This window comes from Neovison vison, chromosome 11 (genome assembly GCF_020171115.1).
Source record: "Neovison vison isolate M4711 chromosome 11, ASM_NN_V1, whole genome shotgun sequence".
NCBI lineage: Eukaryota > Metazoa > Chordata > Mammalia > Carnivora > Mustelidae > Neogale > Neogale vison.
In genome coordinates this window covers 138,147,056-138,175,039 of record NC_058101.1, presented here as the reverse complement: position 1 = coordinate 138,175,039, position 27,984 = coordinate 138,147,056, and the positions used below count along the sequence as shown (strand labels likewise).

The 27,984-nt window shown below is 34.5% G+C and overlaps 1 pseudogene; it reads right to left on the bottom strand.

Moving 5' to 3' along the window:
- On the bottom strand, window positions 1-27,984 carry LOC122890312 (annotated as a pseudogene).

The following is a 27,984-nucleotide window of genomic DNA, read 5'->3' as shown; positions in this document are numbered from 1 at the left end:
CTACTGCACCAGCCGGTAGGTGATGTACCTGTCGGCAGTCTCGCTGGGCCGGATCACCTTCACCATCTGCCCTCAGTTTATCCCGAAATAGCGGGCCACTGGGTCTCCAGTCTGGATCCTGGGCAGCTGGTTCTCCTGGAGTTTATACCTGGCCAGGAGCTCTGTCACCTCCTCCTTGGTCATGATGACATACTCTGGGACCAGCTCATGCTCCGTGATGTTGATGAGCAGCTCCTGCTGCAGAAATTGCTCCAGGACGTTCTTGGGGACCATGTCCACCAGAGACTGCTTGGCAGATGGGGTCATACCTTGCTGTACCACGATGAGGGTCCGCTTGATGTTCTCCTCCTGCATCCACTGGCAGTACACCTTGATGGTCTTGATTTCCACCTTAGGCTCCTCTGGGAAGAACACAAACATCTGGTCAGTGGGGTCGTCGTTGTGGGCCACCAGCACCGTGAGGTCTGTGTGCCGTGGCCGCCCCTAACTTGACTTGTCCCCAAACTGGACCTTGAACTCTTCCAGGGTCTGGATACAATCAAGAGATACAATCTTTTGAAAGCCTCTAGGACAAAGAGCCTCCTTACTTACAGAGGAAAGCCCATCAGAATAACATCAGACCTGTCCACAGAGACCTGGCAAGCCAGAAAGAGCTGGCAAGATATATTCAGGGCACTAAATGAGAAGAACATGCAGCCAAGAATACTTTATCCAGCAAGACTGACATTCAAAATGGATGGAGAGATAAAGAGTTTCCAACACTAGCAAGGCTTAAAAGACTGCAACCACCAAGCTGATACTGCAGGAAATATTAAGGGGGGTTCTATAAAAGAGGAAAAATCCTAAGATAATCACTGAGCAGAAATATAGAAACAGTAAACAGAAAGAAAGGCTTCAAAGGTAACATGATGTCAATAAAAATGTATCCACCAATAATCACTCTCAATGTGAATGGCCTAAATGGCGCCCATAAAGTGACACAGGGTTGCAGACTGGATAAAACAACAGGACCCATCCATATGTTATCTACAAGAGACCCATTTTGAACCTAAAGATATACCCAGACTGAAAGTGAAGGGATGGAGAAGCTCTTTCATGCCAATGGGCCTCAAAAGAAGACCAGGGTAGTGATTCTTATATCAGGTAAATTAGATTTTAAACTTAAGACTGCAGTCAGAGATACAGAAGGACACTACCTAATTCTTAAAGGGACTATCCACCAAGATGATCTAACAATTATAAATATCTATGCCCCCAATATGGGAGCAGCCAACTACATAAGAAAATTGTTAATCAAGATAAAGAATCATATTGATATGAATACACTAATAGTAGGAGATCTTAACACGCCTCTCTCAGAAATAGATCATCGAAGCAGAAAATCAATAAGGAACCAAGAGCATTGAATGACACACTGGACTAGATGGACCTCATAGATATACACAGAACATTCCACCCTAAAACAACAGAATACTCATTCTTCTCAAGTGCACATGGAACCTTCTCAAGAATAGACCACAAACTGGGTCACAAATCAGGACTCAACCGATACCAAAAGACTGAGATGATTCCATGCATATTCTCAGATCACAATGCTTTGAAACTGGAGTTCAATCACAAGGAAAAGTTTGGAAGGAACTCAAACACCTGGAAGCTAAAGATCACCTTGCTTAAGAATGCTTAGATCAGCCAGGAGATCAAAGAAGAAATGAAACAATTCATGGAAACCAATGAGAACGAAGACACTTCGGTCCAAAACCTATGGGATACAGCAAAGGTGGTCCTAAGGGGGAAATACATAGCCATCCAAGCCTCCCTCGAAAAATGGAAAAATCCAGAATACACCAGCTGTCTCTACACCTTAAAGAACTAGAGATTCAACAACAAATCAAACCAACTCCACACATAAGAAGGGAAATTTCAGACACATGAAAAAATGTTCATCATCACTAGTCATCAGGGACATTCAAATTAAAACCACATTGAGATACCACCTTACACCAGTTAGAATGGCCAAATTTAGCAAGACAGGAAACAACATGTGTTGGAGAGGATGTGGAGAAAGGGAACCCTCTTACACTGTTGGTGGGTATGCAAGTTGGTGCAGCCACTGTGGAGAACATTGTGGAGAATCCTCAAGAAATTAAAAATAGAGCTTCCCTATGACTCTGCAATTGCATTCCTGGGTATTTACCCCAAAGATACAGATATAGTGAAAAGAAGGGCCATCTGTACCCCAATGTTTATAGCAGCAATGGCCACGGTCACCAAACTGTGGGAAGAACCAAGATGCCCCTCAACGGATGAATGGATAAGGAAGATGTGGTCCATATACACTATGGAGTAATTATGCCTCCATCAGAAAGGATGAATACCCAACTTTTGTAGCAACATGGACGGGACTGGAAGAGATTATGCTGAGTGAAATAAGTCAAGCAGAGAGAGTCAATTATCATATGGTTTCACTGATTTGTGGAGCATAACAAATAACATGGAGGACAAGGGGAGATGGAGAAGAGAAGGGAGTTGGGGGAAATTGGAAAGGGAGGTGAACCATGAGAGACTATGGACTCTGAAAAACAACCTGAGGGTTTTGAAGGGGTGCGGGGGCGGGAGGTTTGGGGGAACCAGGTGGTGGGTATTAGAGAGGGCATGGATTGCATGGAGCACTGGGTGTGGTGCAAAAACAATGAATACTGTTACGCTGAAAAAAAATAAAAAATTCAAAAAAAATACAGGTTCTTGTTTCATTTGTAAAATAACTCTGTTCCCCAGGCCTACTAAGGCACAGGAGTCCTGACCAAAGTTTACTCAGTTAATAGGAATAGAACAAGAATTTGAACTGAAGCATCCTGACTCAGAAGGCCTACACTAAGCCCTGAGTCTTTGGAAGCTTTTCAGCAGTATTTTGTAATTATTATAGAGTCATTTGGAGAGTTAGAAGACAAAAGTCACTAAAACCAACAGCTACTAGTAAACAACTGAAGTGCTCTAAATGACTGTTAAATTATTAAAAGTGTATTAATGAGATTTAATATTGTATACAGATTCCAAAACACTGGATTGGGATTTTAACTTTCAAGGAACTCACAGGAGAAGAGAGAAAGGAAGATGTGGGGTCTTGCGAACCTCCATTGATCTGTGCTCTTGTTTAACTTTTCACCAGATTTATGGGTTAATCCCAGCCCAGGACACAGCTACATGCTACTTGAAGTAGATCACTTAGAACTATTACCTGCAGCTACTTGCAAGGTGCCATTCTTCAGAAGCAGCAAATAGCTATCTGTGCTTCAAAGGGAGTCCCAAGAAAAGTGGCTCAGACTGTTTTAAGTCTTCCAATAAGCTGGACCTCAATTATTTTTCAGTTTTAAGCCCCTTTTAAAACATTTTATGTAAAGCTTTCATATTAACTAATTACTTTTCTACTTTCACTTGTGTAGAAACTTAGTCCAGTAACTAACGCCAAGTTAATGTAAATTGTTAAAATTTTTAAAATGGTGTTTTTGTTTTGTATTCCTCAAATAAATTATTACTTTCTCATGTACTTACTTTAATATGATGAGATATAAATATATGATTGTTAATTATTATAATTTGATTAACTTCTTGAGACTATATCCATTATTATGCAAGTTTAGCTTAATGCAAGGTTCTTTCTCTCTCTCCCCTTCCCTCTCTCCCTCCCTCCCTTCCTTTCTAAGAGAGAGAGGCTGAAAGCAGGGAGTGAGTGTGGAGGAACAGAGACAGAGCATGTGTCTTAAGCAGGCTCCACACTCAGTACAAAACGTGACACAGAGCTTGATCTCATGACCCTGAGATCATGACCTGAGCCAGAACCATCAGTCAGATGGTCAACCAAAGGAGCCACTAAGCACCCCATTGTTCTTTATGTTTTTAAAACAAGCCTAATGTGGGGTGCATGAATGGCTCAGTCAGTTAAGCTTCTGTTTCAGCTCAGGTCATGATCCAGGAGTTTTGGATCAAGCCCCACATCAGGCTCCTTGCTCAGCAGGGAGCCTTCTTCCCCTGCTTGCACACTGTCTCTCTCAAATAAATAAATAAATAAAATCTTTAAAAAGAACAAAAAAATAAAACAAGGCCAATGATGCCAAGATATTAAGCTATCTTAAAATAGATCAACAGGGACAATATTAATAGTTTTATTTATATGAATATATGGTCAAGTCTATTTCCTCAATAATTTCTAAGTCTATTGGAAGCTATCTGTATAAGAAAATATAGGAAATTTATAGTAGCCACACAAAGGTAAGAATGATGCATTTATTTCTAGCCCAGTGCACAAATTCTGTTAAAATGCATCATAGGCATACAAATTACTAACAAGGTAAATATCAGCTTAATACAATGGTTCCCCCAAACTGCTTGTTAGACCAGCAGGGATATTTCACTTGAAAAACTAGGAAATGTAAATTTTTTCCGGCCCTATCCCAGACTTACTGAATCAGAAGTTCTGAGTAAGAAACCTGCAATCTTTGTTTTAAGCAAATAATTCTGATAAATACTAGTTTGAGAACCATAGTTTTAAAGGATGATTGTTTTCCCCCTAAATTGTCAAGGAGTAGGATTTGTAATTTAAGTGAATCTGCTCTTTGTTTCCGATTTCTACTAATCTCCAAATGTTAAATCTTTCTTCATAGCCTTCTTCTTATCCTTAACTTGGCCAAAACCTGATGGTACTAAAGTTGTGTTATGGCTTTGAGAACTAGAGTTTGGGCCAAAGACAAATTTGTTTTGGGATGAGTGAAAATAGGTGAAAATAATGGAGCTTCCACTTTGAATTTTAATCAACCTGAATTGACTTTTAGCTTTTTAATTTATACCTTGTTTTACCCTTTTGTTCTGGGAAATCTTTAGGAATCTTTAGGTACATGAATTTCCCTTATTTAAATATATTTAATCTTTCTCATCATTTATTAAATCTTCATTTATTAAAATATATACTTAAAATATAAAAAATGGTCCTTTCAATCACATTAAATTCTGAACCTTGGAGAAAATGTGGAAAATATATCAAGCATTCACCTTTTACTAATTTGGTTGAAATTAAATGGGCACACCAATAAAGCAAGAACATAATTTTGATAAAACATGGTATATTTTTCTACATGCACTCTGCATGAAAATCTCTTATGTTGCTCCTGATTTACTCTGAATGTTGACTATTTCCCAAACTAAAATTTGTGATATTATTGTGATATTATAAACTGATGATTTTCATTTGCTGTAGACTGACTTTGCAAACTGAAAAAGACATTTTTCTGTTTATTGATCACTACCTATTCTAAAAGAAATAGGAAAGGACAAATAATGAAGAATAGCACTTGATTCATGGTATGTTTTCATCAGACGGGAAAAATTTGTTCACACACAATTTTTATTTAATTTTTCTTATAGATAGACTTTTAGATTTCTTTCTTTACAGTTGTTTTGCTCAGGGTTTGTTGAAGTTTTTGAATCTGTAGGTTTATAATTTTTATGTTGTTTGGAAAAATTTTTGCCACTTTTATTGAAATATTTTTTCCTAGTTCTTGACTTTTTCCTTCTCTGTTCTGGAACTTCAATTACATGTCTGTTAGGTTGATATTCCATAAACTACTCAGAATTTGTTAACTGCCAATTTTTCTTTTTTTGCTTCAATTTGTATAGTTGATATTACTATATCCTCAAGTTTGCTGATATTTCTTTCTATAGTGTTTAATTTGCTTTTCATCTCAACAGTGAATTTTTTATTTCATAATTTTCAAGTTTGTTTTTCTGTATGTTTATGTATATGTGTTTTGTATTTTTCCCTGCCCTTTTCCTTTTTATTACTGGTTTCAGTTTCCTGGATATTTTTGCAATAATTGTTTTAAGGTTGGAAATTGATCATCTCCTACCCCTGTCCAACCTCTAAGGATTTTTCAGCTGATAGCTTGCATACAGCTTTTCTTTGCTTGATCTTGTGGATTTTCATTCTATGCAGTACAGTTTAGTTTTCAGGCAAGGACTTAAGAAGAAACTTGTGTAAGTTTCTTAGACTCTTTAGTTTCCTATGACTGGAACAATTACTATAGACTTGATGGCTTAAAACAACAGAAATTTATTCCCTCACAGTTCTGGACACTAGAAGTCTAAAATTAATATCACTAGACTGAAGACATGGGGTCACTTATAATTATATTCATCTAAAAATGAGCAGATTCTTAGCATGTGCAGCATACTACTGTCCGTTCTTCAAAACACTGTTTCTCACTTTCTTGCTACTCACTGTCTATTAACATACTATTCCACATACTTGAAATGACATTTCCCTTGTTCACCTAATTTCTAATTAGCTTTCCTCTCTTCTGGGAAACTCTACTTTGATTCCGTTAGGTAAAGATCACATCCTCACCCTGTGTTTACCTGTTACATTTTATATCTTTTGTAAATACCATTTATATTCCTTTAATTACTTATATACACCATTGTAAAGTTAGAGGGAACACAGTCAACAAGATAAGTTTCAGATTTGGTAATTTTCTGGGAAGACTCACAAAATCCACTGAAAGCGGTTATACTCACAGGTATGGTTTATTAAAGCTAAAGGATGCATATTGAGTGCTCGCTTCGGCAGCACATATTCTAAAGGATGCTTATTGAAACCAGCCAAGGGAAAATGTGCATGGGGCAAAGTACCAGAAATATCTAAGTGTGGGGCTTTCAGTTGTCCTTTCCCTGTGGAGTCGTGGACAGCCTTAGTTTTTCTGGTATTGATGTGTAATGATACACATGGAATATTGTTAACCAGAAGAGCTCACTTGAATCTTGCTATCTAGAAATTTTATTGGAGATTTATTGTGGACTGTCTGTAAAACTGAGCTTCAATCTCTAACCCCTCCTGAGATGGAAAAGATATTATGTGGCTAATCTTTAGGCTCCAGCCCTTCCAGGGTTTGTAAAGCATATACTGTGTGGCACAAATCTCCTGTCATAAACCACATTGTTAGTTTGTTTAGTGGCCAAGGCCTCCACATACTCTCTTTGGTGGGACATTCCAAACATATAAAGACACCTCTCAGGAGTCGAGGTATATCCAGATTTCTCTTTGGATAAGTTTAATTTTTTATCATTATTTTTGCTTACTAGATTCTCATATGTTTAATGGACTTTAACATATATGTTTTATAATCTTTACAGAAATAATAGACATTCCATAGATCTTCTCATATTAATGAATAAATATTTTCAAATGAATGAATATGTAAATGTAATATAAGTTAATCTAATTTTCAGTATGTGATGCCTTGTTTTCTCACCAAATGTGGTACTATTTTAGGATAAAAAGCAAGAGTAATATATCAAAATCTAAGTAGTGAACTCTATATTTATATTAATGAATTAGCATAATTCTAATTTGAGGCAAATATTATTTCTTATTATGTATATGAGAGAAAGTATGAGATAGAGTAAAGGCAGTGAAGCTAAAAGATTAGTTCAAACCAAGATCACTGACTTCTGAAGGATTGTTGTGGACTGAATTTTGTCTCTGCAAAGTTCATATGTTGAAGTCCTAATCCCAAGGGGCACCTGGGTGGCTCAGTGGGTTAAGCCTCTGCCTTCAACTCAGGTCATGATCCCAGGGTCCTGAAATCGAGTCCCACATTGGGCTCTCTGCTTGGCGGGGACCCTGCTTCCTCCTCTCTCTGCTTGCCTCTCTGCCTACTTGTGATCTCTCTCTGTCAAATAAATAAATAAAATCTTAAAATAAAAATGAAATCCTAATCCCCAGTACCTCCGAATATGACTGCATTTGCAGATGGGATCTTTAAAGTGATGGGTAAATTGAGACCATTAAATGGATCCTAATCCAATCTGCCTGGTGTCTTTATAAAATGAGGAGATTGGGGACACATAGAGAGACACCATGACACATGCACAGAAATAAGACCATGTGAGGACCCAGCAAGAGGCCATCTGCAAGCCAAAGAGAGACACCTCAAAAGATACAATACCTGCTGTTACCTTGGTCTGGATGTTTAGTTTCCTCACCTGTGAGAAAATAAATTTCTGTTTAAGTTACCCAGTCTGAGGTATTTTTTATGATAGCTCTAGCAGGCTAAAACAGAAATCCTTCTCCAAACTCCACAAAAGGCTATTCATTTTATTTCCAAAACCAGTCCATGAAGAATCAATTGAAAATTAAATACAACTCAAAGCTCTAAATCTTGACACCTGCTAGAAATGACTCATCTTGAATTGTTTATACTTACAAATCAAAGCAATAGTAGTAAATGAGGGTGAGACTTCAGGAATTCCTGCTCACAGATTTCTGAAAGCCTGATGCTGTTTGAGACTGCTGGGAGTAATTACACATGGGGATATAATTCCGCCACAGATTTCAGACACTCTAAGTTAAAATACAGCAGGAGTCCTTATAGCAAGAATCACCACAATGTAATCTTGATTAAAAGCAGTCAGGATAAGTGAGACACTGTTGCATAAGAGAAGGATCATTGAAAAGATAAATTAATATGTATGTGTGTCTAAACTTTTTGTAGAGTTGCAAGAGCCCCTAAGGAGAGAAAAATGCAGTAAGGTGAGAGAAAGAGAAACGGGGAATGGAGGAGGATGAGGGGTAGATGAAAAGTGTTGAGTGTATGTTGTATATAGCATATGCCAAGCAAGCAGTGGACATAATGTCATTGACTAGTTATTACTGGAAAGAAACTAAAATTATCTTCCAGATATGATTTGATAGATTTTAAATGAAATTTTCATGGGATAAGAAATTATTGATACAGTGTTTTTCAAAGTATTTATATTATCAAGACAGTGAGAAATGAAGATGATAGTGTGAGAGGAAAACCATAGACATGTGACCCTACTCTGAGCCTTTGAGTCTAGCTGCAGAGGGACTTTCCTCCTCTGTTCTTTCTATGGAAAACTGCCTGAAGAGTATTCTTTTACAAAAACATCCTGATAATTTATTCAAAAATTAATTCAAAAGCGTTTATGGACGATTCCTCTGTGCCAGGCTTTGTTATGAGTGCTAAGGTTACAGCTCTGAACAAAGCGGACAAAAATCACTACCTCACTACTATCACAAGGTTAAATACTGAAAGAGGGAGAGTAACAATAAAATAAATGTTAAAATATAAAGAATGTTAGATGCTGTAAGTACCATAGAGAAAAATGGTAGGAAGGGAAATAGGGAGTGCTATGATTGGTGGAAGTTTCCATTCTAAACAGGTAGATTAGGTTCATGGAGAGAAAATGTCTTTTGGGCAAAGACTTATAGGAGGTAAGGGACCATACCATGAAGATGTTAAGAGAAATGTGTTTCAGGCTTAGAAAAGAAAAGGTCAAATTCTTCAAACTTAAAAAAAAAATAAGTCAATAAAACAACATAAAGTTTCCAAACCTAAAATGTCCCTGGTATGTTTTTTGTTTGTTTGTTTGTTTTTTAGGATTTTATCTATTTATCTGACACAGAGAGCGAGAAAGAGGACAAGCAGGGGGAGCAGTAAGCAGAGGGGGAGGGAGAAACAGGCTTCCCGCTGAGCAGAGCGTGGGTGGAAGCTCAATCCCAGGACCCCTGAATCATGACCTGAGCCGAAGGCAGATGCTTAACCAAGTGAGCCACCCAGACGCCCCTGTCCCTGGCATGTTTAACAAAACAAAACAAAACAACAAAAAAAAACAAAACAAAACAGGAGGCTAGTGTTTATGCAGTTGAGGATACAGGGAAAAGTAGCAGGGAATAAGCTAGAAGGAGGAAACAATTGGTGAACTCATCTGGGGACTCATAGGCAAAAATAGGACCTTGGCTATTGTTTTAGGAGAGATCAGAAGACAATGGAGGTTTTGGCCTGAGAAGTGACATGATCGACCAAATAACTGATTACTGTGTTGATGATAGACCAAAGGGGGTAAGAGAGCAAGCAAATAGAGTACTCAGGAGGCTAAAATGTAAAAACAGTCATGATTTAAGACAAGGATATAGCACAAATACAGTGAGAGATACTTAGAGTTTGAAGGTAGAGCCAACTTGATTTCTTGATAAATTAAAGATGTGAGAAAAAAGATGAGTGAAAAATGGCTTCACATTTTTTGGCTTCAGAAGTTGAATGGATTTAACTTCTAATAAGTGATACGGAAAATTTGAGAGTTGATTTTGGGGAGGAATGAGTGCTGCTTTTTTTGGGATATATTGAGTTAGATCCTGCTACACCTTGATGTAGAGATAAAATATATGTGTTGTATTAACTCAACTGGCTTTTGATGTGAGGTCAAGATCAGAGGTATGTATTTGGAAAACTTCAGCATACAAGATCTTATTTGCAGACATGAGACTTGATGTATTCACCAAGGGCACTAGTATGAAGTAGTTATTTAAATATTGAGACTTGATACAAAGAAGTTTAAGAGGGCTGGGAAAAGGGAAAAAAAGTAGTCAGTGAGTGGGAGTAAAATTAGGAAATCAGGTGAAGAAGTGTTTGAATTCAATTATGAGGTTATTTTTTCTTCTTTAAATGCTGTGCATAGGTCTACAAAAAGGATCAGTGTCTTATCATTGCATTTTGAGGGAGGTAATTAATGTCCTCAATTAAAGCACTTTCTGTAAGTTGAAAAAGCGAAACCCAATTTCAGTGGATTTATAACCTATCAGGCTTGATGTTAATAGCAAATCCCATAAAACTCAGGAAAGATGTTAGAAGGCAAGCCCTGACCATATTGTAACAAACAGTATTTCTTCAGTGAACTCCACCTTTTCTATATTCAGAATCATTGTGCTCTTGTGCTGATCTCACTGATGTTGGAAGACAACAGGTAACCTATTAAAAACAGTCTTACTATAGTGATCGGTTTAGATCTAGGACAAATTGAATTTTTAAAGGCGGATATTTGGGGGGCGCCTGGGTGGCTCAGTGGGTTAAGCCGCTGCCTTCGGCTCAGGTCATGATCTCAGGGTCCTGGGATCGAGTCCTGCATCGGGCTCTCTGCTCAGCAGGGGGCCTGCTTCCCTTCCTCTCTCTCTGCCTGCCTCTCTGTCTACTGTGATTTCTCTCTGTCAAATAAATAAATAAAAAAAAAATCTAAAAAAAAAAATAAAGGGGGATATTTGGAAAAGGCAACAATTAACACATAGGAATGATGCACTATTTAAAAAAATTTTTTTGACACAGATTTGGAATTTTGTCCAGCTCTACATATAGTTAGTTAGTTAACCTGAGAGGTTTTAATTTTGCTATGTCACTTTCATATCAATGAATAGAGGGAGTGGACATCAATCAGTAATTTACTCACCGTAAACCCAATATTCACCACTTACTGACAACAGAAAAGAAAAATATTAAGAATGGATACAGAGTTCCAAGTTTTTAATATTACTAGAATGCACCTTTAAAAGAGACTATCACCAATATTTTAATAAGGCAAATAAATACAGCCTAATACCAGCAAATACTCTAAGATGGCATCTTAGAAAAATTTAACATTTTTCTAAGAAATGTCTTAGAAAAATTTAACATTTTCCTAAGAAAGTGCTGCTGGCTGTAATTTTTTCCCTGATAAGTGGTATGATTTTGTCATTAATCAACATTAGTCTATAGACAAGTGTTCAGGAAACACTAGTCTAGTCCAGTGGTTTTCAAGCTTGTGCATGGATCAGTGTAACCAGCAGGACAAGTTGGAACCAATTACTGGGGCCACCCACAAAATCTTTGATTCAATAGTGCTGGATCGAGGCCTGATAATTTGCACTTCTGTTATGTGCTCTGGTGATGCTGATGTTACTTATCCAGGGACTACACTTCAGAAACCACAAGTCCTGATAATTTGTAATATCCTCAGTGTGCTAACATTTATGATTGTGCTGATTCTTTTATAACTAACCATAAGCAAATCAGAGATAAGGCAGAAGTTATCATGACTAAATATATATTTTCCACCTACCAAAGATTTTTAAACATCAAAATTTTATTGAAGTATAATTAGCATATAGTGTTACATTAGTTTCAGCTGTATAATATAATGATTCAACAATTCTGTAGAGTTTTCAGTGCATCAAGATAAGTATATTCTTTTTTTTTTTTAACATATATTTTTATCCCCAGGGGTACAGGTCTGTGAATCGCCAGGTTTACACACTTCACTGCACTCACCAAAGCACATACCCTCCCCAATGTCCATAACCCCAACCCCCTTAAGATAAGTATATTATTAATTCCCTTTATCTGTGTCACCCATCTGCCCACCCATCTTTCCTCTGGCAACCATCAGTTTGGTCTCTGTATTTAGGAGTCAGGGTTTTTTTGTTTGTTTGCTTGTTTCTCTGTTTTGTTGGTTTGGTTTGTTTGTTTCTTTGTTTTTGTTTGTTCACTTGTTTTGTTTCTTAAATTCCACATGTGAATGAAATCATATAGTATTTGTTTTTCTCTGACATAATTATTTCACTTAGTATTATACCCTCTAGATCTATCCATGTTGTTGTAAATGACAAAATTCATTCTTTTTAATGTCTGAGCAATATCCATTATGTGTTATATATGTGTGTGTATACATGTATACACATATGTATACATACACACACATCTTTATTCATTTATCCACCAATGAACAATTGGGCTGCTTCTATATCTTGGCTATTGTAAATAATATTGCCATAAACATAGGGGTGCATAATCTTTTTGAACTAGTGTTTTCATTTTCTTTGGGTAAATACTCAGTAGTGGATTACTGGATCATATGGTAATTCTATTTTTAACTTTGAGGAACCTCCATGCTGTTTTCCACAGTGGCTGCACCAATTTGCATTCTCACCAACAGTGCACAGTGCTTCCTTTTTCTCCACATCCTAACCATTTGTTATTTCTTGTGGTTTTGATTTAGCCATTCTGACAGGTGTAAATTATATCTCATTGAGGCTTTAATTTGCATTTCTCTGATGATGAATGATGTTGGACATCTTTTAATGTGTCTATTGGCCATCTGTATGTCTCCTTTTGAAAAATGCCTGTTTAGGTCTTCTGCCCATATTTAATTGAACTATTATTATTATTGGTGTTGAGTTGTATAAGTTATTATATATTTTGAATATTAATTCCTTATAAGATATATCATTTTAAATATCAAAATTTTAAAAACTAATTTATATAATGTGTTCAACTTATAGTTAATATGAGAAAATTTGAACTTAAGTATTACTTTATTATCTATAGTTGCTACAAATTATGCAGTCTTTACACAATTAAAAAATAAGACTGTATGAAAGAATAACACCAGACAATAAAAAGTAGTTTGCACAAAAATTCTCTAAATAAATAAATTTTTAAAGCTTAAAAAATATAAATCAGAAAAAAATTATGATCAAGTGATTCTTTTTTTTTTTTTCAAGTGATTCTTTTAAAGTCCAATATGTAACTTTTTTGGTATATGATTTATGTGAAAGTGAAATGGATATACAAACCTTTTTAATTTTCCATAAAGTGTTTCTTTCAAAAGGAGGAGAAATCTCACAATATTCTAAAGCATATTTTTCTAACTAGTAATATAGAAATGTTTTAGGATATAAATACTCTGTAATTATTTGCTTTAAAACCTAGACAAGGATACAATCAAGCATAATTAATAGTGTTTCAATATAACTTTAATGGTAGTGTTTAAATGTCAAAGGAAGAATATCTGACCTAACCATTGTAATCTCATAGATGTTTGACTTTATATCCTATGCACCCATCTAGGAAGCAGATTGCATAAACTAAAGGAGCAAAATACCCACCTTTTAGTATTCAGCTGTTTCCTTGACAACTGATAATTGGTATTAACTGTTGTTTCATTTGTAAAGTGAACTGATTTTTTAAATAGGCACTTTTATTAACTGGAGTTAGTTTAAATATATAATTGTGGACATCTCAACATAATTGGCATTGTACATGCAGATGGCTGAAAATGTCACTGTAATTGCTTTTTATGATTTTAACTATAATATTCATTTATCAAGCAAATGTATTGCATTTTAACTTTCTAAGGGTTAGGGTATGAAAATAATTTCTTTTTCTTATTTGTCCGGTTTTTCTACCCCTAACAAGTTTGATTATCTATCTACCTATCATCTATCTTTCACACATATATACTTGTGCTTGGTTTTTCATTTTTTAAAAAGCTACTTTTGCAGACTATAGATTTTAGGGATATGGCGTGAGTAGAAATTCAAATGAATAAGGAAAATTATGTTACGATAACGTTATTAACAGTTTAAGTTTCTAATCTTAATTTTCACCTGATAATTTTCCTTGTGGATCTAAGGCTTTGCATGAAAAGCCTGAAGTTTTACACCATTACTGCAGGAAATAATTAAGGAGAGGATGCGTTCTTAATTGAGAAAAGGATAGTATTAACCTTAGGCAAAGCTTTTACATTATCAAGGGATAAGGAAAAGAAAAAGAGTAAGTACCAATAAAGTACATGCTGCTCTTCTTTATGACAATGATACTGAGGGCTCTAAAAGCCCGGCTGCTTTGGCAGATAATTGCCTTTCTATTGATTGAAAATTTTACTTAGAAGTTGATGGGCATTCTTGCTTTCACCTCTAATGATGCCTTCCAGTTGAAACACATAATCAAAAGTGGCCCCACAATAATACCTTCCAGTTGAAACACATAATCAAAAGTGGCCCCAAAATAAAAACAAAGAAAGCAGTTGAGTGAACAGTTTACTCCAAGTGAGAAATAATGACTCTAATCAGAGAAGAATAATAGAAGAAAATTTCAAGGGATATATTGGAAGTAGTGTTATAAGATTTGGTATTCATTAAATATGTAGTGGTGAAAACTAGGTGTACATAGGTCTATGGCTCTGACTGCACATAGGGGGCTTTTACTCCATTAACCCAGGACAATTTGGGTATTTGAATCGCCAGTCAACAATTAGATACAAATAGCCAAAATGCGGTTGAAAAGAGAAATATAGAACTCAAGAGGGAAATTTGAATTGAAGAAACATTGGGAAAATTTTAGCCTACAAACTGCAGGTTGACCGTATGTGGGTGGATTAGATCATTGAAGGAGGATAGATGAAACAATGCTAGAACAGAATTGGAGCAAATATCTGGGGGTGAATATCAATATTTGAGAGGAATTAAAAGAAAAATCATTCTATAAAATACTTAAGGAAGATATACCAGTACCCCATAAAATCTTCCAGAAAATGGAGAAACCATGTCTTAACTTACTTTATGGAAGCCAGTAATGCCAAAGACAGACAAAGATATAAGAAAACTGGAAGCCAACATTACTAATGCATATAGATGCAAAATTTCTTAACAAAATATCAGTAAATCAAATCCAGCAACATATAAAAAAGGTTCTATACTATGATCAAGTAGACTTTATCCCAGTAATTCAAGATTGAATTATCATCAGAACATTAATTAATGCAAATATACCATATTAGCAGAAAAAGGAAAAACTACATGATCATCTCAGTAAAAATTAAAAGAATGACAATATTTGACAATATTTTTGATAAAAACTATCAATAAAATAGGAATAAAAATGAGCCCTTTCAATCTGATATTGGGTATTTATGAAGAAACTAGAGGCAAAATCATATTTATGGAGAGAGTGGATGCTTTCCCCTCAAGTTTGGGAACAAGAGGAAAATATTTAACCTTATTGCTTCTATCCAACATTGAACTGGGGTTTTACCTGTGCAAAAAGGGATCAAAAAGAAACTAAAGGAATCTGTATTGGAAAGGGAAAAATAAATGTCTTTATTTATAGATGACATGACTATATATGTAGAAAGTCTTAAGGAATACAAAAAAAATCACATCTAGAGCTAATAAACAAGTTTAGCAAGTTCACAGGCTATAAGAACAAAGTACAAATATCAACTACATTTCTATATTCTAGCAATGTACAAGACTAGAATGACATTCAGAACTCAGTGCACATTGGCATTGAAAGAGTAAAATGCATAGAAATAACTTTAACAAAAAGGTGCAATATTTGTACACTGAAAGCTACATAATATTGTATAGAGATATTAAAGATTGGTTGATTGTTTGGGGGGTGGAGGGAGAGGGAGAAAGAGAATCTTAAGCAGGCTCCATTCTAGGTGTGAAACTTGACATGGGGTTTGATCTCACAACACTGAGATCATGACCTGAGCCAAAATCAAGAATCAGACACAACTGAGTGAGCCACCCGGTGCCTTGGGAGACATTAAAGATTTAAATAAATTGAGTCATGTTCATGGATTGGAAGATTTAATATTGATGAGAATGCTTATCTCCATAAAAATCTCAACAGGCACTTAACAGAAACTGACATGTTAATCCTAAAATTTACATGGAAAGGGAAAGGATCCACTATAGTCACAATAGTTTTTAAAGAAAAGAATGAACAAAGCGTACTTACACTTCCTGGTTTCAAAATCTATTATAAACTGGCAGTGATCAAAATATGGCATTTCTATCAACATAAGCATTTAAATCTACAGACTAGAATTGTCTATATAAAATTTTACATTTATAATCAGTTGATTTTTGGTGAAACAGGGGAATTCAATGAAAAGAAGATGGCCTTTTAAATAAACACTTTTGGGACCAATAGATATTCATGTACACACAGATGAATTTAGACCCAACTTCATAAAACACACATTCACCTAAAAATAACTCACAGTGGATTGTTGACTTAAAAATAAGAGACAAAATTATAAAATTTAAAGAAAAATGTAAGAGAAAATCTTCAAAACCTGAGTTAGGCAAAATGTTCTAAGATAGAGCTCTAGAAGCACAATAAAAATGATTAATTAAACTTCATCAAAATTAACAGCACTTAACCTTAAAAATATGTTATAAAGAAAATGAAAAGAAAAACCACAGACTGCAGAGAAAATACTTCAAAATTAAATTTCCTATAATGGATATGTATACAACAAATAAAGAAATCTGAGAACTCAATAATAAAAGGACAATGTATTTTACAAATGGGCAAAAGATTTAAATAGCCATTTCACCAAAGAAGTTATGCAATACAAAGAAGAAACGTCAATAAACACATCAGAAGATACACATCCTCATTATTTGTTAGGAAAGTACAAATTAAAACCCCAATGAGATATCACTTCACACCCATCATAATTTAAAAAATTGGAAAATAGCAAATGTTGGGAAAGGTGTGGGGAAATTAGAACTCTTTTACATTGCTAGTGGGAATGTGAAATGGTATAACCACTTTGGAAAGACTTTAGCAGTTTCTTAAAATGTAAAATATAATTTTACCTTACAACTCAGCAATTGTACACCTAGGTATCTCTTCCAAAGTAAGGAATACACACACATACACACACACACACACACACACACACACACACACACACACACACACTCCAATACACGCCCACGCAAAACCCAATCTTCTGTTTCTGTATATGTAAAATCAGACAATGTATAATTTTGAATTAGATTTTTTCATGTAACATAATATTTTTGAGGATTATGTATACATATGGGATCTCTTTGTAGTGATGGAAATGTTTTAAAACTGAATTCTGTTGCTAGTTATGCAACCCTGTAAATTTATTAAAGAGCATTCAATTGTATACATTACTTCTGGCTTAAATGCAGTTCAAAACCAGAGACAGTAAAAGTTTAGAGAAGGAAGAGATGTTTTTTTTCCTTCATTACATTCCACATCAAACAACAATCAAAACAGAATTCTGTGAGCATTACTATTATAGAAGTTATTTAAGAATTTTAAAGGGAAAGGTGTTTCTCTTAAACACAGCTGTAGATATATATAACACATAGAAACATATTTAATGCAAATTTTATCTGGCTTTAGAAATTCACTGAACTGAAAACCACTTTGTAGACCTCTTGACCATCATATGTATATAGTTGATAAATTAATATATTTAAATAATCACTTTCTTTATTTGGATAGCACGGTTGGCTACTATGACTCACCCCAATAAAGATTTTAAGAAAACCATTGGCATTTAATAGTATAAATAAATGAATTAAGGGTAATGATTTTAAATTCATTTAGTGCTAAATGAATTGCTAAAAATGTTTAGAATAATTTTGATAATTTGTAGGAACAAATGTTTTCTTTTTTCCATCTGAAACCCCTCACAAAAAGAGCCTGGTTGCTACAAATGTGTGTGTATATGTGTGTGTGTATTTCGGGGGTGTGTGTGGCAGGTACAGACAGACGGATGGTGGGTAGAGAGAGGGCATGAGAGCATAATGGGAGGGAAAAAGTACAATTATTATTTTTTCCAAGGAGATTTGTTTAAAGTATTGTCTTGAGTACATTTTATTTTACTATTTTTCTCAGTTGTTGCTTGTGTGAGTAGCATGAACTCATTAGAAGAAAAAATCTGGTAAGAAAAACTGCAGAGAGCCTCATTATGTAAAAACCTTGAAAAATGCTTCATTTCAACATGCTTCAATCATGTTTTTCTTGATTATTATTTGAGGCAGAAGCTAGGCTGGTTATTTTGTTACTTTTTTTTTTTTTTTGGCAGAAATTCTTCATCAGTTGTAATAAAATTGTAGGTAGTTTCCAGATCAGCAAATAACTAATTGAATACTTAGAGATTTTACTGCTATATTTTTTTCAGTTTCATAAAAGCACATTTTCTTTCATTTCAAATACTGTTTTTTCTTTAAAATTTGATGGTGTAGTGATTTTTCACTCTTAACATTGTAACACTATGTTGTTAGTCATATAGAGAGCAAAGGCTGAATATATACATAATTTAATTATGTTGAATCTGATGGTAAAATATTGCAAATATCTTTTTTATTATAGAATATGTTAAATTTTTGTAAAGTTTGGAGGAAATTCAGGATGTAGTGATTTTTGTTTCTTTTTTTTAACAATGGAGTTAATTACATCTGTTTTGCAGTAATAACGTTTAGAAGATATGGTTTATAATTAAAGTACTTTCAAATACAGAGGGTGCTTTTGGTTGGACAGATTCCAAAACTGTCATTACTTTAGTTTGTTGCTAAAAACAGTGTTTAATTGTGAAATTAAAAAGTAGTATAAACCATTCCATATAAAGCAATGTAGTCTTAAACCTATTGTTTTGGTACTTATTTCCCCCATATTGTGTTTTTTGTTGAAATCATAAAATATCAGTTTTATCTTTGAGATTTTATTCTCTCAAGTTTCTGTATTCATTTGACTTTACAAACTGTTTGTTTTACATCTATGATAGTTATAATTCTCTTTTATAAATATTTATCTTTTATTTCTATAATTTGGTTATTATGTTTTTTATTTTTCTACTTATATTTTTTATTTAGGTAATCCATATGAAAAAATTTTATTTTGCTGTATATACATGGATATTTAATACATATATTTTTATGCAAAGAACATTTTAACATGAGATCTACCCTTAACAAATATTTAAGTATATAACAAAATATTATTAATTATAAGCATGATATTAACATCAGATTCTAGAACTTATTCATTTTATACAACTTGGATATTATTTTTAAGTTATTTTTAATAAAAGTTAAATTTGGTGCAATGGAAATAAATTTTTTGCATTTTATTATGACTTTATTATTTCTTTGATAAACTTGGCATGTTTATACAATTATAATTTTAAAGTGTAGAGTATTGATTTGATACATTTATATATTGTAATATGATTGCTATTTATCATTCTCACATTCCATCATTATATTACAGTATTATTGATCACATTCATCTCACTGTACACTAAACCTCTATCTCATATTTACTACTCACTACAGGTTTGTGTCCTTAGTCACCATCAGTCTTATCTCCCCATCCACCCTCTGGTAACCACCATTTAACTTTGTTTTTTTTTTTTCTCTATAGGTTTGACTATTTTTTAGATTCCACATACAAGTGATATTATAAAATACTTGACTTCCTCTGATTTATTTGTTAGCTTAATGTGCTCAGGGTCCATCCATTTTGCCACAAATGGCATGATATTTCCCTTTTTGTGGCTGAATAATACTCTATTTTTATACGTACCAGATTTTTTTTATCCATTCACTCATTGATGGATATTTGGGTCTTCCCATGTTTTGGTTATTGTGAATAATATGGTCATAAGCATGGGTGTATATATCTCACTGAAATCCTGTTTTCATTTCCTTTGGGTATATATTCCCTGAAATGGAATTACTGCACTATATGTTAGATCTGTTTTTTTAGTTTTTTGAGGAAACTGTTTATTGTTTTCCATAGAGGTTGGACTAATTTACATTCTCACCAACAGTATATAAGGATTCCTTTTACACCACATACTTACCAACACCTGTTGTCTATTGCCTTCTTGATAATAGCCATTCTAACATGCATGAAGTGGTATCTCCTTGTGTTTCTGATTTGCATTTCCTTGATGATTAGCAATGTTGAACATTTTTTTATGTGCCTGTTGGCCATTTTAATTTCCTTTTTGGAAAAAGGTCTATTTAGTTCTGTCTGTTTTTTATTGCATTTTTGTTCCTAAGTTGTGTTAATTCTTAATATTTTGGAAATTGAATACTTATCTGGTATATATGGTTTGCAAAAATGGTCTATCATTCTGTAGACTGCCATTTTATTTTGTTGACTGTTTCTTTTGCTCTGTATAAGCTTTTGAGTTTGATGTAGTCCCATTTGTTGATTTTGCTTTTTTTTTTTTTTTTTCCTTTTGGTGTCACGTCCAAAAAATCATGGCTAATACCAATACCAATGAGCTTCTTTCCTATGTTTTCTTCTAGGAGTTTTATGGAATCAGGTTTTATGTTTAATTATTTGATCCATTATGAGTTATTTTTTGTGAATGGTGTGAGTAGGGGTCTAGTTTTATTGTTCTGTATGTTTTTCTTCAGTTTTCCCAGCACCATTTATTGAAGAGACTGTCTTTTTGTCCATTGGACATTCTTTTCTGCTTTGTTGAAGATTAGTTGACCATAGAGTTGAGGGTCCATTTCTCAGTTCTATATTCTGTTCCATTCATCTGTGTGTCTGTTTTCGTTCCAGTACCATACTGTCATGATGATTACAGTTTTTATTTAATTAAAGATTTTATTTATTCACTTGACAGGCAGAGATCACAAGTATGGGGAGAGGCAGGCAGAGAGAGAGGAGGAAGCAGGCTCCCCGCTGAGCAGAGAGCCCGATGTGGGGCTCGATCCCAGGACCCTGGGATCATGACCTGAGCTAAAGGCAGAGGCTTTAACCCACTGAGCCACCCAGGCGCCCCATGATTACAGTTTTATAATAGAGTTTGAAGTCCAGAATTGTAATGCCACCATTTTGTTGTTGTTGTTGTTTGTTTTTTTGTTTTCAATATTCCTTTGGCTATTCAGGGTCTTTTCTGGTTCCATATGAATTTTAGGATTACTTATTCCATTTTGGCGCAAAAAAGTTGATGGTATTTTTATAGGGATTGCATTGAATGTGTAGAGTTAGGTACATAGAAATTTAGGTAGCTCTAAATTTCTAGGTAGCATAGAAGTTTAACAAATTTCTTCATCCAATTCATGGGCATGGAACATTTTTCCACTTTTCTGTGTCTTCCTCAATTTCTTTCCTGAATGTTCTATGGTTTTCTGAGTACAGATATTTTGCCTCTTTGGTTAGGTTTATTCCTAGATATCTTATGGTTTTCAGTGCAATTATAAATTGGATCAACTCCTTAATTTCTCTTTCTTCTGTCTTATTGTTAGTGTATAGAAATGCACCTGATTTATGTGCATTGATTTTGTATCCTGCCACTTTGCTGAATTCCTTTATGAGCTCTCACAATTTGGGGGTTGAGTCTCTTGGGTATTCTGCATAAAGTATCATGTCATCTGCAAAGAGTAAGAGTTTGACCTCTTCTTTTATTTCCTTGTGTTGTCTGATTGCTGAGGCTAGGACTTCTAATACTGTGTTGAACAGCAGTGGTGATAATGGACATTCCTACCATGTTCCTGACCTTAGTGGAAAAGATCTCAGTTTTTCCCCATTGAGAATGATATTCACAGGGGGCTTTTTGTAGATGGCTTTTATGATATTGAGTTGTGTTTCCTCTATCCTTGTGTTTTAAACAGTTTTAATCAAGAAAGGACACTGCACTTTGTCAAATGCTTTTTCTGCATCTACTGAGAGGATTCTATGGTTCTTGTCTTTCTTTTATTAATGTATTGTATCTCATTGATCGATTGGCAGATGTTGAAACACAATTGCTGCCCAAGATTAAATCCCACTTGGGTGAGGTGAATAATCCTATTAATGGTACTTCTGTATCTTATTGGATAGTATTTTGGTGCGAATTTTTGCATTCATGTTGATCAGGGATTTGAGTCTGTAATTCCTTTTTGGTGGGTCTTTGGTTTTGGGATCAAAGCAATGTTGGCCCCACAGAAAGAGTTTGGAAGTTTTCCTTCCATTTCTAATTTTTTGAAACAGCTTCAGAAGAATAGGTATTAGTTCTTCTTTAAAAAGAAGAATGTTTGGTAGAATTCCCCCAGGGAAGACATCTGGCCCTGGGCTCTTGTTCTTTTTGGGAGATTTTTGATTACTGCTTCAATTTCCTTGCTTCTTATGGGTCTGTTCGTGTTTTCTATTTCTTCCTGTTTAAGTTTTGGTAGTTTATAGTCTCTAAGAATGTATCCATTTCTTCCAGATTGCCTGATTTTTTGCATATATTTACTCATAATATGTTCTTATATTTGTTTATACCTCTTTGGTGATGATTGTGATCTCTTTTATTCATGACTTTAACTATTTGGGTCTCTTTTCTTTTTGATTACTCTGGCCTGGGATTTATCAATTTTATTAATTCTTTTAAAGAATGATCTCCTAGTTTCGTTGATCTATTCTACGGTTCTTTTGGTTTCTATTTCATTGATTTCTGCTCTAATATTTATTATTTCTTTTCTCTTGCTGGGTTTAGTTCTTTTTTTTTTTTTTAAAGATTTTATTTATTTTATTTGACAGATAGAGATCACAAGTAGGCAGAGAGGCAGGTAGAGAGAGAGGGAGGAGGAAGCAGGCTCCTTGCTGAGCAGAGAGCCCGATGCGGGGCTCGATCCCAGGACCCTGGGATCACGACCTCAGCCGAAGGCAGAGGCTTTAACCCACTGAGCCACCCAGGTACCCCGCTGGGTTTAGTTCTTATTTGCTGTTCTTTTTCCAGTTCCTTTAGGTGTTTGGTTAGGTTATGTATTTGAGACCTTTCTTGTTTCTTGAGAAAAGCTTGTATTGCTATATAATTCCTTCTTAGGACTGCCTTTGTTGCATCCAAAATATTTTGAACAGTTGTTTTCATTTTCATTTGTTTCTTTGAATTTTTAAAAAAGATTTCTCTTTAATTTCCTGGTTGACCCATTCATTCCTTAGTAGGATGATCTTTAGCCTCCATGTATTTGAGGTCTTTTCATATTTCCTCTTGTGATTGAGTCCCTGTTTCAAAGCAGTGTGGTCCAAAAATATGCAGGGAATGATCCCAATCTTTTGGTAACAGGCAAGACCTGATTTTTGTTCCAGTATGTGACCTGTGCTAGAGACTGTTCCATGTGCAGTGGAGAAGAATGTGTATTCTGTTACTTTAGAATAGAATGTTCTGAATATACCTGTGAAGTCCATGTGTTCCAGTGTGTCATTCAAAGCCCTTCTTTCCTTGTTAATCTTTTGCTTAGATGATCTGTCAATTGCAGTGAGGGGGGGTGATAAAATCCAAAATGCTATTGGATTATTATTGATGTGTTTCTTTAGTTTTGTTATTATTTGGCTTATATAATTGGCTGCTCTCATGTTAGGGGCATAAATGTTTACAATTTTTAAACCTTGTTGTTGGATAGACCATATAATTATGTCTCTTATTACAGTCTTTGGTTAAAATCTAATTTGTCTGATATAGGGATTGCTACCCCAGATTTCTTTTGACGTCCATTAGCATGATAAATGAATTTATACCCTGTGACTTTAAATCTGAAGGTGTCTTTGGATCCTAGATGAGTCTCTTCCAGACAGCATGTAGATGGGTCTTGTTTTTTTTTTTTTAACCATTCTGATATCCTTGTCTTTTGACTGAGGCGCTTAGCCCATTTACATTCAGAATAACTATTGAAAGATATTAATTATTGTCATTGTATTACCTGTAAAGTGACTGTTTCTGCCACTTTATTGTCTCTATTCTTTTCTGGTCTATGATATTTTTGTGCTCTCTCTTTGCTTAGAGAATCCCTTTTAGTATTTCCTATAGGGCTAGTTTGGTGGACACAAATTCTTTTAGTTTCTCCTTGTCCTTGAAGCTTTTGATCATTCCTTCTAATTTGAATGATATCCTAGCTGGATAAAGTATTATTGGTTGCGTGTTTTTCTCATTTTGTACCCTGCATATAGCATGCCAGTCCTTTCTGGCCTGCTCGGTCTTCATAGATAGGCTTGTTGCCCAATCTAATGTTTCTTCCCTTGTAGGTTACAGACCACTTGTCTTGACCTGCTTTCAGGATTTTCTCTTTGTCTCTAAGATTTGCAAATTTCACTATTAGATGTCAAGGTGTTGACCTATTTTTATTGATTTTGAGGGAAGTTCTCTGTGCCTCCTGTACTTGGATGCTTGTTTTTTTCCCCAGATTAAGGAGTTTCTCTGCTATAATTTGCTCCAATATGCCTTCTGCACCTCTCTTTCCTCTTCTGGCATCCCAATTATTTTAATATTGTTTCACTTTATGGTATCACTTTTCTCTTGAAGTCTTCCCTCATGATCCAATAATTATTTATCTCTTTTTCTCACTTCCTCATTTATCCTAGGAGTTAGAGTCTCTATTTTTTATTACAGCTCATTAATAACCTTTTTGATTTTGACTTGGTTAGATTTTAGTTCTTTTATTTCTCCAGAAAGGGATTCTCTAGTGTTGTCTATGCTTTTTTCAAGCCCAGCTATTATCTTTATAATTATTATTCTGAACTTAGTTCCAACATCTTACTTATGTCCATATTGATTAGGCCCCTGGCTATCAGTACTGCCTCTTATCCTTTTTTTTTTTGGAGATGAGTTTTTCTGCCTTTTTATTCTTGCAGAAAGTGGCTGCTTTTCTATTTGTAGAGTTGCAGCTATTCTTTTCTTAGATCTCCAGATGAGTTCACAGGTGTTCAGTATGATTTGATAGCTATATAGCTGAATTCCTGGCACCAGACAAAATTAAGGTCTCCTACTCTTCTGCCATCTTGGACTCCCAAGCTCCTGGTCGTATTTCACCTATTTTGCTCTGATTTTTATTATTTTCTTCTGTTAACATTGAATGTAATTTGTTCCTATTTTTCTGGTTCTTTGAGGCATCAAATTGGTTATTGATTTGAAGTCTTTCTAATTTCTCAATATATGTGTTTATTGTTATAAACTTGCCTCTCAGAACTGCTTTTACTGCATTCCACAAGACTAGTATGTTGTATTTTCATCTTCATTTGTTTCAGGATAATTTTTATTTTCCTTTTGATTTCTTCTTTGACTTCTTGGTTTAGAAATGTATTGCTTAATTTCCGCATATTTGAAGATCTATTTACTTCCTTCTTATGCCATTGTGATCAAAAAGATTGTTGGTATAATTTAAATCTTAACTTTGCTAGGATTAGTTTTATAGTGTATCTTGTGATCTATCCTGGAGAATGTTCCAGGTGTACAAGAGTAGAAAGTATATTCTATTGTTGTATGGAATGTTCCATATATGTCTGTTAAGTCCATTTGTTCTAAAATGTTGTTCACTTCTAATGATTCTTAGCTTTCTGTCTGGACAGTGTAGTCATTGTAGACATTAGAGTCCCCTCCTATTATATTGTTACTTAATTCTCCTTTAAAATGTGTTAATATTTGCTTACTATATTTTAATGTTGAAATGTTGGAAGCATATATAGTTATGACTGTTATAGTTTCTTGATATATTGACTCCTTGTTGTTATATAATGATCTTTGTCTCTTGTTACAATTGTTGCCTTGAAGTCTGTTTTGTCTGATGTAAGTGGGAATACATCAACTTTCTTTTACTTATCATTTGCTTGGAGTATCATCTTCTGCCCATCGACTTTGAATATGTTCGTCTTTGGAGCTTAAATGAGTCTCCTGAAGGGAGCATATAGTTGAGTCTTGCTTTTTAATTAATCCAGATACTGTGCATATTGATTGGTGAGTTCAGTCTGTTACATTTACATGTGGAGTGACTATAAGAGGACTGACTACTGCCATTTTATTTTCTTCTGGTGGTTCTATATTTTTGTTATTTTTTTCTTCTGTTATTTTAATCTACCTTCTCAAGTTGGTAATTTTCTATAATGACTTCCTCATTTCTGCCTTTTTTGTTTTGCATCTTTCCTCCGGATTTTTGTTTTGTTACCATTAGGTTTATATAAAATTTCTCATCAATAAAAATAGTATGTTCTTTGCTGATAGAACTTATCTGCATTTGCCTATATATGTTTCATCATTTTCTCCTCCCCTATTGTTTTTTTGTTGTCACAAATTATCCCTTTTTGTGACATTTGCTGCCAAATTATACTGGTTGTTTTTAATGCCTTTTCCCTTTAACCTGTATGCTATAACTAAATGTTTAATACTGCATTTAAAAATAAGTTATAATTTTTTATTTTGTCTGTCTAGCACCTTACTCAGTTTTATGCACTAAATTTTTTTTATATCAGGTAGAAGAACTTTCAATATTTCTTATAAGACAGATCTAGTAGTAATGAACTTTGGCTTTTGTTTAGGAAAGCCTTTATTTTTCCTTTATATCTGAAGGATTACTTTGATGGTTAGAGTATTATTGGCCATCAATTTTTATCTTTTAATATTTTAAATATATTCCACTCTCTTCTGCCCAGATTCTGCTGAGAAATCTGCTGATATTCTAATTGAATTTCCTTTGTAAGTTACTTTTTTCCTTTTTTCTTTCCTTTTTTTTTTTTTTTTTAAGCCTGGCTGCCTTTAGGATTGTTTCTCTATCATTGAATTTTGACAGCTTTATTGTAGTATGTCTTGAGTATGGTCTTTTTGCATTGAGATAGCAAAGTGATCTATTAGCTTTGTGCAGTTGTATGCCTACTTCCTTCCTCATGCTTGAGAAGTTCTCAGTTATTATTTCTTTAATTAGCTCTCTGTTCCACTCTCCTTTTCTCTGCATTCTGGTATACCCATTATTCTTATGTTGGCTCTTCTGATGGGATATGATAGATTTCATAAGGTTTTAAGTTTTTAAAAATCTTAGTTCCCTCCTTCTTCTACCCAAATCATTTCTAAATTTCTGTCTTCCAGATTGTTTATTCTTTGTTCCATCTGTTCTAATCTATTACCACTGCTTTATAATGAATTGTTCATCTCATTTATAGAGTATATCAGTTCTAGAATTTCTCTTTGGTTCTTTTTTGAATTTCAATCTCTTTAGTAAAGTACTCCTTCTGTTCATTAATTTTATTCCTGATTTCAATGAATTGCCTTCTGAGTTTTCTTATAGCTCATTGAATTTCTTCATAACTGCTATTTTGAATTCTTTTTTTTTTTTTTTTTTAAGATCGTACTTACTTATCATAGAGAGAGAAGAAAAAGAATAATGGAAAGAGGAGCAGAAGGAGAGGGACAGGCAGACTTTTCTCTGAGTATAGAGCATGGCATGAATCTCATGACATTGAAATCATGATCTGACCTGAAATCAAAGGCAATTGCTTAATCAACTGAGCCATCCAGGTGCCCTTTGAGTTCTCTATCAGATCCCAATCTTGATTTTGAGGTAGTTGTTGGAAAATTTTTATTTTCTTTTACTATACATATTAGCATGATTTTTTTTCAAGATTTTAATTATTTATTTGACATAGAGAGAGGGAGTATGAACACAAGCAGGTTGAGCAGTAGGCAGAGGGAGGTGGAGAAGCCAGCTCTCTGCTGTGCAGAGAGCCAGATGTGGGGCTTGATCCCAGGACCCTGGTATCATGACCTGAGCTGAAGTCAGATGCTTACCTGACAGGCAGCCAT